Source organism: Arachis ipaensis, chromosome B7 (genome assembly GCF_059453495.1).
Source record: "Arachis ipaensis isolate K30076 ecotype BB chromosome B7, ASM5945349v1, whole genome shotgun sequence".
NCBI lineage: Eukaryota > Viridiplantae > Streptophyta > Magnoliopsida > Fabales > Fabaceae > Arachis > Arachis ipaensis.
The window spans coordinates 141,891,040-141,902,970 of NC_142442.1; positions in this window are offsets into that span (position 1 = coordinate 141,891,040).

Here is an 11,931-nt window from a genome sequence, read left to right on the forward strand (position 1 = left end):
TTAAGTGCTGGCCAAAAAATACAAAAGTTGCTGCCGTAAACTTTTACTAATAAGTTAGATCAGACTAGTTCTCTTTAGCCTTCTTTGCTTTTTTTTTTAATGTACAAATTAGATATTGAATTTAATATTGATGCATTTTAAGTGTAAAGTAGCTTTAAGCGTATATTTATTATATAACGTTATATCAATAAAAATAATTATTTTTTACATTGATTAGATAAATAATCATCTAAAAGAAGAGATGTGATTGAACGACTATAGTAAAATATTAGTTTTACACTATCAATTTATCACTTTTAGCGACTATTTATTTTACTTTTAGCGGCAATAAAAATAGCTGATAATATATTTATCGAAAATTAGACATTAATCATCTTATGTTTTATTACCAAAATGTTTAACGGTAATTATATAATTATTGATAAAAAATTTTTAATAATTAAAAAATATATATAATAATTATTATAATATATAATAACAACAGCAAATATATAATTATCACAAAATTATAAGTTAAATAAGTCGTAGTCGTCGTTACCTTATTTTCACTAAATATTTGCAATTAAATTATTTTTATTACAGTGCAAATTTAAACTCTTAGATGTTATATCACTCTATTTAGAGTATATGGATGGCATATATTAAGATATAATGATAAGCTAATACTATATATATTATGATTTTTTATTTAGTGCAATTAAATAATTTGTATTTTAATTAATTTTACTTTAGCTATTATTATTTGTTATTAGAAAATCTGTGTTTATTATTATGCATTGTAGATATAAAATATTTATATTAGTGACATAATGAGGATTTATGAATGTGGATACACTTTGGTAGATGGAAAATAAATTTTAAAATATGTTAAACTTTTTGCAAGTTCTTTTTATTTCGTTAGGGTAGATTGAAAATATTGTTGCATAGTATTAAGACAAACAAAAACTTGATTCATTGCATAGATTAACAATTAAGAATATATTATATTTATGATAGACTAATTTTTTATGATAAATTTCATTTTCGAATTAAAATAGTTTTACTTGGATTCCAAAATATAATAAATGGGACTGTTTTTGATATTTAAGATCACATAAATTATAGGGTAGTTATTATGTTTAATAGGTATTTGAGGGAAGTTTACACTGTATATATAATAAAATCAATCACTAAAATTAACTATTAATATAAAATATATATTAAAATATAATATATATTAAATATATTTATATATAAATAAATAATAGCAGATTTTAATAACTAATTTTAATATATAAATAGTACTTTTATTGAGAATATAATAGAAATTTATTTGATGAATTTGATAAAATTTATATGCATTTTTTTTTTACCAAAGATATGGAGACTCGAACTCGCAACCTCTTAATTGAATATAGGGAGACTATGCCATTTGAGCTATTGCTTTTTGGCGATAAAATTTATATGCATGTTAATTTTAGTTAGTTTTAATTTATTTAGTTTAAATAATTTACGTTAGCACGGATGATTTTTATGTGAATGTGATTTTAGTTTTTATTTTGAAATTTATATAATATATTGTTTATTTAATTTTCAACGAAATCAAAGGGTCTTATATATTTTTTCAAGGAAAAATAGGAATTTCTTTAAGCAGTCACTACTTGATGCATTATTGCCTTATTCGAAGGAGCTGAGGTAGATTTCCACCATGTTAGAGAGGCCCTAAAATACACATTTTTCAGTTTTCACATAACAAGATAGAGATGAGTTCACAATCATCTATTAGGACATACATCGCATATTATCTACAATCTATCCAGGAATGGAGAGCCAGTTGGCACAACTGCAATCGAGATTTTCATGCCCCCAAAATTTTTATAAAATAATTTGTAATACTTCTTTATTGAATATGTGCAATGCTGATCAATTTAATTTGAAGTTAATACTTAATCTAACTTTTAAAATTTGAGATCAGACTAAAATTAACCGTTAAAATAAAATATGTTTTAACTTTTATTCTTATAAAATAACATTATTTAGTTAAAGATTGGGCGTCAATATAAAATGAGATATTTTGTTTTATCTAACGTGATAAATTAACATGTCAAATCAACATGTTATTAACATAGATAAACTTAGAGACTAATTTGAGTTATGATTGTAAATTTAGAGGTCCAATTTAGGTTAATTGAAATTTAAAGGTCAATTTGAAGCAAATTTTAAATTTCAAAAATCAAATTGAGTATTATTAATTCATTCGATTTGCTAAAATTTTTTCATTTTCATCATAATTAATAGTACTTTTTCTGTGTAACATACCATGCAATTAGACTAGGATGCCTATACATCACATTACAAGAAATGCTAATTACTATCAGAATTATTGTTCGATGTTTTATGAAATGTCTAGGCAAATTATTTTTACCATCAGATTTACTGTTGGATTATATTTAAAGAAATCATCGACGTAAACATGTTACCATGTATGATGGTATGTTTTGTGCCATAATTTTGTGTCGTCTTTAATGTCAGAAAATGCAACCTAACGATAATAATTTGCCAAAAACAAATTTTATTAGTTACCATTGGATATTCCCATGCTAAATTTGATTGTAATGGCTGTCAGAATAATCTAGCTGTAAATCTAACAATAATTAGCACATTTCTGGTAATGCTACTTGAGTATTCGAGTCATTTTTTTGTCTTCCAAATACCAACTGATAGATGTGAACTTAGTTCTCTTTCTTATTTTCACGCACCCACAGCTAGATCCACCACAGAAAGAACCCCTAAACCCCTTACAGCCACCATAGCCACAATAACCCACAAAGCGCAAGACACACACATACCTCCATGCGGACTTACTACATGAAAAATACTGAATACCAACGGAATATAATGAAAATAATCCACCGGTAAATTGATTACCATTGAATTTTGCGTCGGATTGTATCCGATGATATAAACCTCGCCGATAAATACTTATCGGTAGAATTTTCGTCCAACGATAATTTGCAGCGGAATTACTAACGGAATACGAGGTTTAAGTAATGGCAATTTGATACCACTTACCGTCGAAATTTTTCGACAGTAAATTTGGCGCCAAACGTTGAAACTTCACGCCTGATTATTGTCGGAATTTTCCAAGGTAGCGCCGATTTTTTTTTTTTAAATATGGAAAATTGTTACCGTTGGAAAAATTCCAACGTAAATCTAACGAAAAAGTAATTTTTTTTATTTTCTTCTTTAATATATAATGGACCCCGAAAGTTAATAATCGATAGTCAACTCCCAATAAGTAAAACATAACTTCCAATAAATAAAGTATAAATTAGTAACTTACCTGAAAAAAGTGATTTTATATATGATGTGAAAGATCAAACATACAGAATAAAAACACAAAAGAAATACATAAGATAGAACTAAGGCTAGCATGCGTTGTAATTATATGATCTGACTAAAATAAGATTTAAACATACAACAAGCTAGTTAAACTATATTTAGGTAAACCTTATTCAGATTCATCAACTTCTTTCTCTGGTTCATCATCCTCATCTTCTGAGTTAATTTTTCGATCATCAAACTCATCATCTTCTTCTTCTTCATCTCCATCGACCCCCCTATTCTTCTTGAAGATCGTCATCCTCTAGTGGTAGTGTGTCGTCATCTACCCTAAGGTCAATGATGTCAGCTTCCGTAACAACCGACCTAAGGGTGATCGGATCATTGGTGTCAACCACCATTTTTGAAGAAATTGGGTCATCAATTTGGTAAGGTTGCTGACCCTCTGTCCCATCAGACTCGATGCAATCTCTTAGCTTAATCTTAACCACAATAACCCAACTAGACTTGCATGATCCCGAATAAGACAAATAGTATATCCGTCGTACATTTTGAGATAGAATAAAAGAATCGTAGTGCCTATATTTTCTTGTTACATTTACTTCAAAAATATTGTAGTCCTTGTTTTTTTGTGTTTTCTGTCGTGAACTTGGATCATACTATTCATATTTAAACACGCACACTTTATCTGTAGTGTGACAAAAATACTCTAACTGGATTATATTATGCAACACACCAGACCAATCAGAATGACCACTACCTGCATTCCCATGAATCCAGACTCCGGTGTTATCTGTTTTCTTTTCTACCGACCATTGTAAAGAATGGAACTGATATCCATTAACAATGTATATCGGGTAGCTTGTATCCTTATTCATTGGACCCCAACTATGTGCAACTAATTCCCAATCTATGGTGTCAGTTAAAGAGACACTAACATATTCTCGGAACCAATATGCAAAATTGTTGTTTGATGTATCAGGATTTGTTTTTTGGAATAACCTATGATATAATATGAAAAATAATAAAATTTTAGTGTAATAAAATTTTTCATTAGATGAAGAAGTTATTATCTTACTAATTGTAATATTTACAAAGAGTTAAAAAACTCATCTCAGGTAGGGTAAAACTTGGTCACAGTTAAGCAACACATGTAGATGTGTAACCAATATTCACTACCCACGCCAATTGCAACTCCTTCTGGAACAAATATTGGATAGGTTGTTCCAGTTAACGAAGATTTTTCCTTCTCATCGTTCCTTCCAACTCTTGTTCTACGTGACTCAACATGAGACTTAAAATAGAAGGAGCAAAATGCAGATGTTTCTGTAGCTAGGAATGCTTTACAGATGCTTTCCTCGATCTGAGCTCTGTTTTTCATGGTGCTTGAAGGATCCAAGAGAGGATACATCCACCTAAATTGAACTGGCTCACATACTCTTACTTCGTATGGCAGGTGGATGGCTAAGTGTTCCATAACATAAAAAAATCCTGGAGGGAATATCCTCCCTAACTTACAAAGTATGATGAGAATGTTCTTCATCATAACTATGAGATCATTAATGCTAAATTTTGCAGCCATAACTCTCACTTATTTCTGTGAGGGGTTTTCAGATGTTGGTAAGAAATTCTCTGAACGCGACAGAACAATGACTCCATAAAGACATGACAATCATGACTCTTCAACTCAACAAGCCTACCCTGTAAGATGTTTTGAGATCATTAATGCTAAGTTTTGTCTCTGGTCCTTTGTTAGAGTGAACACCATCTTTGGTTTAGTCCATCGACCATTCTCAAATCTCTTTAAGTTTAGATTTGGCCGCTTGCAAATGTTCACCAAGTCTAACCTTGCCTTATTGTTATCTTTTGTTCGCTCATCGTCCATTACAGTGTGCATGATATTATTGAACACGTTTTTTTAAATGTGTATCACGTTAAGATAATGATTAACCAAGTTGTCTTTCTAATAAGGCAACTCCTAAAATTTACTATGTTTTGTCAAATTATGCTCCATGTCATATCTCGAAGGTGTCAACCTTATTCCGTTATCGACGATTCTTGTGATTCTACTGACACGATGCCAAAATTGTAATCCACTCAACTTCACGGGTGCCTCTTTTTGTTCAGTTTTATTTTTCCAAAATGAGTCTTTGTTGCGCCAAAAAGGATTATCTATATCGAGGAACCTTCGATGACAATCAAACTACGAATTCTTACTCTCATTCGTCAGCCAAAATATCTTCGTATCCTCCATATAAATTGGACACGACATTCTACCCTGAGTGGACCAACCTGATAACATCTCATATACAGGAAAGTTGTTAATTGTCCATATTAACGTAGCATGCAGTTGGAAGTTTGTCAAGTTAGGAATATGTATGGGTCCTTCATGCACATTTCAGGAGGTAGGTTATAAGAAGTCACCACAATAGACCAACAAGACTACGCGTTACTGAAATTAGAGTTTGTTGCAAACTCGTCAGATTACAAAGCTAATCTAACGTTTCTAGGATCGCTCGCAAATATAGGTTGGACTCGATCAAAGTGCTTCCAAGCATCCCCGTTGACAGGTGCGTCATAAAACCGTCATCTCTTTTGTCGTTTTGAGGCAAACTAGTTAATTTCTTGCTCTCCCACCTCTTCGTGTTCTGTCCACATCCAATACTCATCCTTAAACCCATTACGATATAGATGAAGTGTTATATCCAAAGGTCCTAACCACTTAATCAGTCGACACTTATAGCACAGACACCTAGATACCCCTTGAGGCTTAAACAGTTCCATGTTAAAGATATATGCAACAAACTCGTCAACCCCCTCAAAGAACTCAGGTTATAAGCCCTCGTCCACCATTATCCCTACATCCAAAGATGAGGGATGGGAATCATTTTACAACAAAAACCCTAGAATTCAACCAATAACGCAACTTATTAAAATTTTTAGAAAATTTGGCAAAGTTTCCTTTATAATTAGAATCATTCACCAAATCCAATTATCATTTTCTCACAATTAGCTACAGGCATAAATTATAACAAACACACATTTAATAAAATATCAAATCCTAGCCGTTCTAGTGTGCAACGCCTTATAACTTTATAATTTTTCAGCAAACAAGGATTTCGAGAAGGCGTCACTACGCAATCTTCTCCTACTTCTGCTATAAAACTCTATCCTAGAAAAAGTAAGTCTGACATAAAACTTAAACGATTCAGTATATTCAGAGACCAACTGAGAATATGACTGCATAGACTACGAAAGAAGCGAACTCCAATTGATCTTAGAGAAAATAGCACCATCCTAATAAAAATGAGAACTTATTAAATTCACAAGGTGAAACTACATCAAAAACTAATTTGCAAGGAATGAACAAAATTCAATATTGCAATTAGTTAAAATTTAATTCTAACTTGACCAAATTAACAACAGGTATGACAAAATAAACAATATAAATTGAATGCAATTTAAAAAAACTCATTCACTAAATTCAAATAAAATCTTTGATTAGTTCAAGCACTCTTAATACTCAAATAAAATCTTCTAGTAGCTCAAGCACTCTTAATTTCATCCTACCATAACCTACCCTAACATTATTTAATTTCTAATTACACTAAGTTAACATAACAAATCCTAATCACACACTTCATTAAACAAAATTAATCAATAATTTAATAAAATACCTAATAAAATCCTAAACTCACAAAAAAATCTGAAAAATAAAAAAAACTATAGAAAATTCACCTTTGATGGTAGCTACAGGATGGTGGAAGCGTGGTGGTGATAGGAGGCAGCAGTGACGGCGACAAGGTAAAAACCTCCAAAGGGAATGGACACCAACAGTAGTGGCGGCTTCAACTTCAGCAACAGTGATGACGACATGCAGCGGCGGCAGCTCTAGGTGGTGGCGATGGCGGCAGCTTCAATGGAACAGCGGAGACGAGAGAGAGGAGAAGATAAGAGAAGAGAGAGAGGAGAAGAGAAGAGAGAGATAGTTTGCAGAAGTGAGGAGAAAGGATTTCGCATTTGAATTTTATCCCAATTTTACTGTCAGATTTACCAGTGGATTTATTTGCCATTAAGGTATTCGTCATTGCCTAAACGACGCGTTTCATTAAAACATTACCGTCGGAAAATTTTGCTGTAAAATTCGACGGTAAAATTCACCCAAATAAAATAAAATTTTGCACCACTACCTATCGTCGAATTTAGTGACGGAATATCTAATCCAACGTTAATTTTTTGAAGGACAAATTTTCACTCGTAATCACCGATAAATCCGACGGTAAATCTGCTGGTAACGTCCGATGCTAAATCTGATGGTATTCAATATTTTTCTTATAGTGACTCTAGGTCATATATGCAGGCAAAGCAGGGTAGGGATATGATCATGGTCGGAGCCGAGGAAGGGGTGGATAATAGTTGTATTTAAGGTTTAGCATAAGGTCTGATGTTATGTATGTATTTTGTTGTTAGGCTTTGTTATAATGTATGTATAGATTTTATTTTCTACTTTGTTTTGATGTATATGGACATTATTTTAGGTTTTCTAGTATGATACACTTCATATTACATTTTATCATTATCATATCATAAATTAACAAGTTGAATAACATAGAAACTGAATTAACGAGTACAAAGGAAATAAACAACGACTACAAAAAAAACTAATGAGTACAAAGAAAATCAATGACTAAATCTAAAAAAAAGGCAGTTTGGGTTTTAGAAAAGCTAGAGAGAACAATAGGCTTTTTCTTTTGAAACTAGCCTAGGGACTTGTCAATAAAAGAGAAGCCCTATGGGTTAAATTTTTTAGGAGTAAGTATGGCTGTGATAATGATCTTATTCCTTGTGTTCAGCCCAAAGGCACCAGCTTTAATGCCTGTTAGGGTATAATTGGGGTATGAAATGATTTTAAACTAGGTCTGATCTAGCGTCTAGAGGATGACAAAGACACAAAGTTCTAGACAGAGCATTGGATTCCTGGGATCCCCAATCTCAAGGAGGTTGCTCCATTAGAGATTCATGAATAGATCGTTCAAGATGATATTTCAACCTATGCTTCGTCAAATGAAAATTAGAAATGGAATGTCTTAACCCAATTTCTCCTTACTGAAATAATGGAGATTTTTAGAGTGATTAAAGCACCTCAGAGCAACCTCAAAAAAAATACCATTTGTTGGCTATACTCTCCTACTAGTTTGTTTAGTATCAAGTCTACGTATAAAGTAGAGCATCAGGCCAACAACAATCACAATAAAAAAATTTTCTCACTCTAAAATGTGAAAAATGAAAATTCCCTAGAGATTAAAAGTATTTACCAAACTCCTTTCTCATAACATTGTCCTTATAAATGAGAACAGACTTAAGAGAAATCTTACAGACGACCCTTCCAACATCACATGTCTGAACAATGTTGAAACCTTGCTCCATGTCATGTGTGATTGTCCTTACATCACAAGTGTCTAGAAAAGCTTGGTATCCAGGAGTTTCCAACAACGCTTCTTCTAACTTGATTTTATGAGTTAGCTTGACAATAATCTTTGGAGCCCTTGACAGCTAAATGGAACCAAATAGTACACCATTTTTGTCACAACCTGCAACACAGCTTGGAAAAGTAGAAACGATCTAATTTTCAATAACTCAAACCTTCCAAGTAACAATCTAGTTCATCTAGTGTATAATCTGGCGAAAGATTATGATAAAGTACTCACCTTAACCAAGAATGCCAAGTTCCTGATGTCCAGAAGGAATGAAGAATCTCTAGGTTGGATGGCGCCAGAGGAAGGCTGGGTGAAGTTGAATGTGGATGGCTCGTGTATTGAGCAGGAGAACACAGCAAGTTCTGGTGGTCTTTTCTGAAACAGCTAGGGCCGAGTTATCGCAGGATTCATGCTCAATTTGGAAAAATGCACTATAACTGTGGCAGAGCTTTGGGGTCTCTACGTGGGATCAAACTTGCTTCTAATTTGGGGATAAACAAGGTGATAGTAGAAACAGATTCCACGTGTGCTTACTAGTTCATCCAAAAGAGCTCGATTGAGCATAGGGCTCAAACTTCTATCATCTATGCTATTAAGGCTCTCCTCGCCAAACCTTGGGAAGTTTGTGTTGATCATGTCTTCTGAGAACAGATCATGTGCGCCGATCTCCTTGCAAAAAAAGGCACTCAGTCAGCCAGTGGGGCTGTCGTGCTTCTCCTCCCCCTAGCTTTTCTTCTCCCAGCTCTTACTGCCGATATGAGTGGTGTCAGATTTTCTAGTTTCATTTCTGTGTAGTTGTTTGTGTTTTTGGGCCTTTAGGCCCCCTTTCGTAAAAAAAAAAGAAAAACTTCTTATTTTTACACAAATAAGAAATTAATGTTTTTTTTTGTTAAAAAAAAAAAGGTGTCATGTACCACCTAAAATTCTCCTCAATTGTGGAATACATTACATTGACCAAAGCTCGTTTTTCTTCCTTCCATTTGAATTTTTACTCATGAAGTTGGACGCCACATGAATAGTAAAATAAGCATGATGTGCTTTAGGAGCATGAAACATAATTTCCTCTTTCACTATTGCTGCATGGATCACTCCAGTTCTGTCAGAGATGACAGGGGATGACTTCTTGTTGTAGATTCCTTAAATAGATTGACCAAGAATTAGTTATCTCTGACTCAATCAAAGCAAAAAATGGGAAGAATGTCAAGTTCGTGGTAGCAGTAATGCTTCAATGCAAGGAGAAAATGTCTATACCACTATCAAATTGCATGGCATTAAAGTCACGTATATTACCTTCATAATATGTCACAAGTTGGAGATCATGTATCATATTCGACAAATAATGATCCATCGCATTAATATAATCAACCACAAAAGATGGTTATATGACTTTTTCAAATCTTTGTAAATTTGTGCAATTGCTTAATTTTTGCTTTGCTATCTGTACCTTCTCTTATGATGGCTTAAACCTATAACTATGCTTCACAATACCTTGTAACACCCTTATTAGAATAAAATGATTACCTTCTATTATGGGAAAGATGACCTTGCAGATAAGGTTGATATCGAGTTGATCATTATCTTGAGATAGTTGGTGTCAAGCATGTATGTTGTACCTCATATTTATGAACTTTCTAGTATTTAAGATTTTGGTGATATGTGACTCAAATGTTCCATCAATAACTTGTTTTATAATACTTGCGTCAACAATGATACTTTACCTGATCATACTCAAATACTCAATATTTCATGTTTCTCCAAATGTTGTAATTTTTGATAGCTAGATGCACAGACTATCTGTTATGAAATCTCTGCTCAATTCACAGCTCCACACTCCTGCTTATATTGTAACTGCCACATTGCCTGACCCAAAAGGCATCAAATCCTTTTGCATAGCATCAAATCAAATGTCAATTAATGATTTAGAACTTATAAACGATTAGAAAATGGCGGCAGTAGTGGCAAGATAAACCATATGGAGGAATCCCAAAAATTTAGGGTGTTAGGACGGACTTTATCTCTTTGTCACTATCACTATCAGAACTAGTTTTATCCCATTCATTGTTTCATTCAGAGTCTTCTGATAACCCAATAACATCAAGTTCAGCCACTGCTAGTTCTAAGGAACAAACTTTCATTTCACTGATTTCAGTTTTTTCGCAGATAGGGTCCCGTTGTAGAACTCGGTGAATCTGGACATGAAGACGAAGAATTACCATTGATGTCCACTAATTCAATGTAAAACTCTATCACTTGTTAGGTTACAATCTTCTTGTTATACAATTTTTTCACAGATTTGAATCAAAAAATTTATTCGCTGCAAGAAAGAATCTGGGTTTGTTCGAAATCTAATATCTGGGAGCGAAACATACTCCTCTTTTACGGATACCAATTTTGAAAATTGTACCAAAGAATCCATTTTGAACAAGTAAAAAAGAGGAATACACAGAATGTAAACCGGAATTGAATTACTTGAATTTGAAATTACAAAAAACAAAGTAAATGACTAACCTAGTTGAAGGACTTTGAATTTAAAATGACAGTGCAGAACTTTAAAGAAAAAAAGGAAAGTACTTGCAAAGGAAAAGTAAATTGCAAGAAATAAAATTACAGAAAATGTAAAAGAAATGAAAAGACATAGAAGGAATCATATAGAAAATAAACTCTTGGCAGACTCAGAAAGTTGCTGAGATATGAGCGTGTGAGAGTGTTTTCTGAAGACGAATTCCAACCCCTTACTTCTTCCAAACCTTGCTTATTTATATACCAATTCGACTAATTCTGTGCTGCCAAATGTCATCTCTAAACAACCGTAAAATAATTGTTCCCGCCAAATGCAGAATCGAATAACTGCCCTTGTGATGCATCGTCAATCTCGACACGTTGTCCATCGATCCTCATTCTTAGGCAAATCATGGTAGATAAAACCCCTTTCTTTTGATATCTTTTTTTTTTCAAATTACAATCTTTGCAAATATCATTGAATACCATTTTGATTTACCGAATTCTTCGACTAACACTTCTATGACAATAGAATATAGAATGAACAAGCTTGTCATCATTATTTAGAGAATTTTATATTGGACACTTTGATTGTCATAGAAAAAAATTGATATATTTTTATGTTCTTAATTTC